This window comes from Arvicola amphibius, chromosome 3 (assembly GCF_903992535.2).
Source record: "Arvicola amphibius chromosome 3, mArvAmp1.2, whole genome shotgun sequence".
NCBI classification, from domain to species: domain Eukaryota; kingdom Metazoa; phylum Chordata; class Mammalia; order Rodentia; family Cricetidae; genus Arvicola; species Arvicola amphibius.
In genome coordinates, this window is record NC_052049.1 from 107,264,831 (window position 1) to 107,270,568 (window position 5,738).

A 5,738-nucleotide genomic window follows, 5' to 3' on the forward strand; every position below is an offset into this window, starting at 1 on the left:
TTATGCTGTATTGATAGCACCATGTTCTGTGTGTTCAGAAAGTCGGAAGTACTGTTATACATGGGTGCATGGCCTCTGAGTTGTGACGCCACTGATAGATGTTCCCTTTTAAAGGGGGACATTGAAAGACTAAAAATCACCCAGAATATACTTTTTCTTAAATAATGAGTGATTTCTTGAGACTTTAATATATGCTAAAGGAAGCAAAAGGAAAGAGCTTCATTTTCTATATAACTTCTAAGTTATCTAACTAAATAAACATTAAATAAAAAATTGGAAGATTATTCCTGGGTATAAAGTGTGCTCAGTCAGAGATGCAGACAGATTATTTTATTTTAGTCACCTAATTTTCAGATAAAGGTTTACTTCTTTTTTAATCTCCTTTAACATCAAAGAAATCATGCAATATTATCGGATTCATCATAACTTACTGGATTTTCCTACTGAAAACTAGAAAATCAGTTTCTAAGCAGCTCAATATTACACTGTGAGCCACAAGAAAATGCATGTGGTGAACTAAGACTGTACTTTAGGATGTGAAAATCGTTGGAACGTTCTATAATATTTAAAATTTTCTCCATGAATAACTGAAAAAAAATGAATCTAGTAATTGGCATACAACTGACTTTGACAGTGGCACTTGTAGATCCCTAACTCACCCTACTTCTCTCCGACAGTCTCACTTGAGTTCCACTCACACAGCCACTAATGTGGACGTGCTCCGCATTGTGCAGTCTTCAGTGCAGAGACCAGGGCCTCGTGCTTACTCTCAGAGCTATTTCTGAAGTTGATCAAATGATAGGTTAGCGTTCCCAAGAGTTTCTTCAGCCCTAGACTTGGCAAGAGTCTCACCTTTTACAGTCACCTGAGCAGTTTTGCTTCCTATACTCTGAAGGTTTACCTTAGAATTATATATGCCAACACCAAATACCATGATGGCACAGTCTCTAATGATTTCCACTTCCTAGGGAAAAATACATTAAAAGGGAAGCAAATGCCACTGGTTAAACATTTTTTTACCTAAAATAATTCTACATTGGTGGTAAAGATTTATTTATAGATATCATCTGAATTAAAACCAACATTTTGAAAAAAGAAATCTCAATAGAATATGAGATTCTACATTTCTTATACTCTATTAGATAGTGTTGCTTGTTCCAGCCCACAGTATAGTCAGCTGGTCTTAGAAAGTCAGAAAATTTCTGACACATCTTACTGAAAAACAGCTGGAAAATTAAAAATCTATATCTATTTTATAAAAAGTTTGCTATTATAGCATGCCCAACTCTGCAATTTGTATATCTGAGGACTCATGTCTCATCTACCAAAGTAGGTGAGATTATATGAATGACTGAATGAATGAATGAATGAATGAGGAAGCCTTATTCTTTTGTGTAATGAATACATGAAATGGAATTGTGTGTGTATTTTTATGCACCAGCATGTGAAGATCAAAGAACAAACTCTGGTGGTTTTCCTCAGGCTCTCCACTCCACAGTTTTTCATTATTTTTATTTTTATTTTTTTATTTTTTCTATTTACCCCACAAACCACAGCGAGGAGTGTGGGAGGCCTTCACAGGGCTCAGACCTGATAACCACACACCTGCCTTCCACACACCACCGGTAAAGGTGGAGAGGAGAGACGAGGGGCCGGCTGGCAGAACGAGAAGAGCGGTTGCTATTCGCCATGAATGTCCGCCCTCGCCTGGTGCGTCTTAGGTCTCTGGCCCGAATGAACACAGGGCGAGCGCACCACATCGATCTCTCCACAGTTTTTGATGCAAGGTCTCTTACTGGCCTGGAATTAGCCAAGTAGGCTAGACTGGGTGACCCGATGGCTTTAGCAGTCTACCCGTCTCTACCTCCCAGAGCTCGCATTTTCCAGTCACCATGCTTCCATCTGAAAAGAGACTTTTGAGATCCAACTTGGGTCCTGATGCTTGGAAAGCAAGCCCTTTAGCAAATGAAATATTTTTTTCCAACTCTATTTTTAAGTTACTTTTTTGATATCATGATATTATTGTTGGGGGATTATGTAATTTAATTTATAGCTTCTTGATGAACTAAATATTGTTTCCTAAAACCAAAATGAAAAATCAGTGCACTCACTTTGTTATAGACTCTCAAAGTTGGCTTCAACTGAGGTCTTGATCCATACCTAGAGTCACTTGGAGACAAGGAACCTCAGAAGAGCAGACTGACCTCTGGCCATGTGTGTGAAGCTTTCTCTTAACATCTATTTGCATAAAATCGTAGCAAGGACAAGCATAGTAAAACATGGTATTCTTCCTTTGTATAATTCAAAACCTTAACTGAGCAAAGGAAAGCAATAGCATTCAATAGTTGGTGGTCTCATGGCCTGTACCCCATTTTTCATTCAAATTTAATTATAATATTATGAATAGTACTAATCATTAGTCAGAAAATAATGTTCCCATTTTAATCTTCTAACCATGTGAAAAATGATATGAATAAATGCTACAGTGAAAGAATTTAACTTCTCAGTTTGAAATTCAGAAAGGTAAGAAAAATGACATAACTCTACATTAAAAAGCAATATTCCCTCTCCCTTTTAAAAAATTTATTTCTCTTATTTTATCTCAGAGCTAGGTCACAAAAATAGGGAGCAGATACACAGGAACAGGAAATGACTAAGATCAAGATGCATGATATGATTAACACAAAGAATAAGTAAAAGAAAGTTATAAAATGAAAAAATATGAATATAGAATTACAGTGAATTGAAGAGGAGTCATGCCACAGAGTAACAGATACTGCATATGCCTCCCTCCTCTTTACCCTTGACATTCTTTTTTAATATAGCAAAAACACCTTGTGGGTGGGAATATGATAGAACCTGTTCTCTGCTTACACGTACACTAACAGAGTGCCATACACTTTTCAGTGATTCGATTTACACAGTATTCTTATCGCATACTTTATATTATTCTAATTGTGTAACTGATAAATTTAGGGAAAGTATTTTTGAACCTTTGTAAATTGATCAAGAAGGCCAGCTATAAAACATTGAAACAATCATGGAATGTTGAAGATATCTATTTGTCCCCAACTTAAAATAACTGGTAAGTGAGGCTTACCTAAGCAGTGCTATGTTCATATAAGTAAGTATAACTTTCCATGTAAATACCTTAAGAAACTTTCAGCTGGTGATATAGATTGCTACCTGTAAATTAACTCTGCTTCTACAGGAGAGTAACACTTCTCCATGGGTATTAAGGTGGGAATCTACTTTAACTTTGGCACGTTTCTTCCAAAATATCATGTACTAACAATATTTTATACCTAAAGTTATCAATTCCTGTTTATAGATTATATCCTTCCAAAAATTCCAGAAATTTTTCTCTATTACTAATTAAAACTATTCTTTGTTGAGTGGAAACTTATCTCAGATATTAACTTTTTTAGGGCAACTTTGACATTTTTATTTCTCAGGCTATAGATCATAGGATTCAACGTAGGCACAATAATAGTATAAAACACAGATGAACAATTTACTTTGACAGATGATGGCTGAAGGTACATGAAAGGTTTAGAACCAAAGAGGACAGCCACAGCCAAAATGTGGGAGCAGCAGGTGCTGAAGGCCGTGGATCTACCCCTACTGGATTGAATGTGGAGGACATTGACAATGATAAAGATGTAAGAACTAAGGAGAGTCAAGGCTGGTAGAGCAATGGTAAATATGCAGAAGGACAGTGCTAGTACCTCTCACTGATAAATGTGTTGGAGGAAGAGAGCTCCAGTAAAAAGAAAAGGTCACTCAAGTAATGGTTTATTGTATTGGCCTTAAAGAAAAGCAATCTTAGTAAGAAGACAGTGTGAGTTGTGTCACTTTGTAAGCCCAAACCATATACCCCAGGTACCATCCACAGACAGACTTGTTAGGACATGGTTACTCTGTAAAGCAAAGGATTAGAGATAGCCACATAGCAGTCAACATGTGACATTCTGCAACAGCAAAAATACAGAAGTAGAATTGAGCCATACATTCTGAGTAGGGGATAAAATTCTTTTCTGTCACAAAGTTCATCAGCATTTTAGGAGTAATGACAGTGGACTGACAGCAGTCAATAAAGGACATATTGCTGAGTAAATAATACATGGGTGTGTGCAGTTGAAAACAAAAATTAAATCAAGATGATCATGCCCAGATTTCCCACACAACTGTAACCAAATAGACTCTTAGGAAGATGAGGAATAGGATTACCTGGAGCCTTGGATTCTCTGTTAATCCAGGAAAGATGAACTCAGTCACTATGGTTTGATTTACTTCTTCCATTTTCTTCTGGAAATCTATGCAAGAAGAAATTTTTATATTGAAGAAAGATTCAGTATCCACTCCCCTCTCACTCAATGACTTTGGAAACAGAATTAAATCTTCTGTCATAATCTTTTCTATTTAAGCACTCAGAGATTTTGTAGACATTCAAAGAGGAAATATGCAAAGAAATAATCATACAGACAATTAGATACTTATGACTTTGTCATAAGAATTATGTGTTTGGTACCCATTTTCTATCTCATGCAAACTATTCTAGAACTCCTTATTGAGTGCTTCAAGTATTTCTCATGTGTTAATAATAGCACTGCTCTTTTGGTAGAAAATGTTTTATATGTGGTAAAGTAAAAACATTATGCAAAAGAGATCCATAGTCAAACTCAGTGTTGAAGAAATAGAATATTTTACATTAAAATAATGAACACAATAATTATCTATTTCTTCACTTTAATCTGGATATTTGTCTATTAAAGTCAGCCTGAAAAAATTATCTTAAAAGTTAGTAGTTTAGAAAAAAAGACTATTAAATATCTACTAATATATAAATATGATTGAGGATATATAAAATTCAGAAGTGGATAAAGAGAAGTCTTAAATGTTATTAACTGTATATCAAGGTAATGTTAGTAAACAGAAGTCACAAGATAGTTGAAATTTTAAGAAAATTACCAACAAACTCAAATGAGATACTTTGCAGTTAATTTTGTGCACTTGTTTTTTATTGACTTGGCTGATATCATTGTTCACCTCTTACAAAGAAAAGACATTTTCAGTCAGGGCCAATTCCAAACCATAAGGAAAAGATTCAAAATGACTACAGGTTGCTGCTGTTAGCACATGTCCACTTGAAGCAATTACTTGTATGGTAAAACCAGAATGTTTAGTTTCTGAACTACTTTATTTTAAGAATATCTCATTTCTATTTTAGTGCTTCTCCTAATTACACCTCTATTATAAAAGCTTAGAAAAATATACTGTCACAGAGTGGGTTTTCAGAATTGAAGTGCTGGAAACTTAACAAAAGTTCATCACCAATGAAACCGAACCATAAGAGACCTTAAAGGTCATGAGAAAAACTGTTTAATGCTGTTATGAGAGGGGGATAGTGACTACGGTTGTGGGATCATAGCATTGGGCAGACTTTGGTCCTTTAAATCATTTTTCTTTTCTTTCTTTTTTTTAAACTTTTTTCCGTTAGTCTTCTGCCACATCACCATGTACAAAAAAAGACTTCTCTTGATATAAGCTTTTGGTCTTTACCTTCAGAAACTTATGAAAATAGAAAAAAAGTTTTTTATCTCTATATATTCTTTTTTTTCCTCTTTTTTTCTTATTTTTATTTTATTTTTTTATGGTTTATTTTTTATATTTAAAAATTTCCATCTCCTCCCCTCCTCCTCCCCCTTCCCTCCCCTCCTCCTCCCCCTTCCCACCCC

General features: G+C 35.1%; 1 pseudogene; it reads right to left on the reverse strand.

Moving 5' to 3' along the window:
• Positions 1-3,371: 3,371 nt before the first annotated feature.
• On the reverse strand, positions 3,372-4,302 carry LOC119809346 (annotated as a pseudogene).
• Between the last annotated feature and the right edge of the window lie 1,436 nt (positions 4,303-5,738).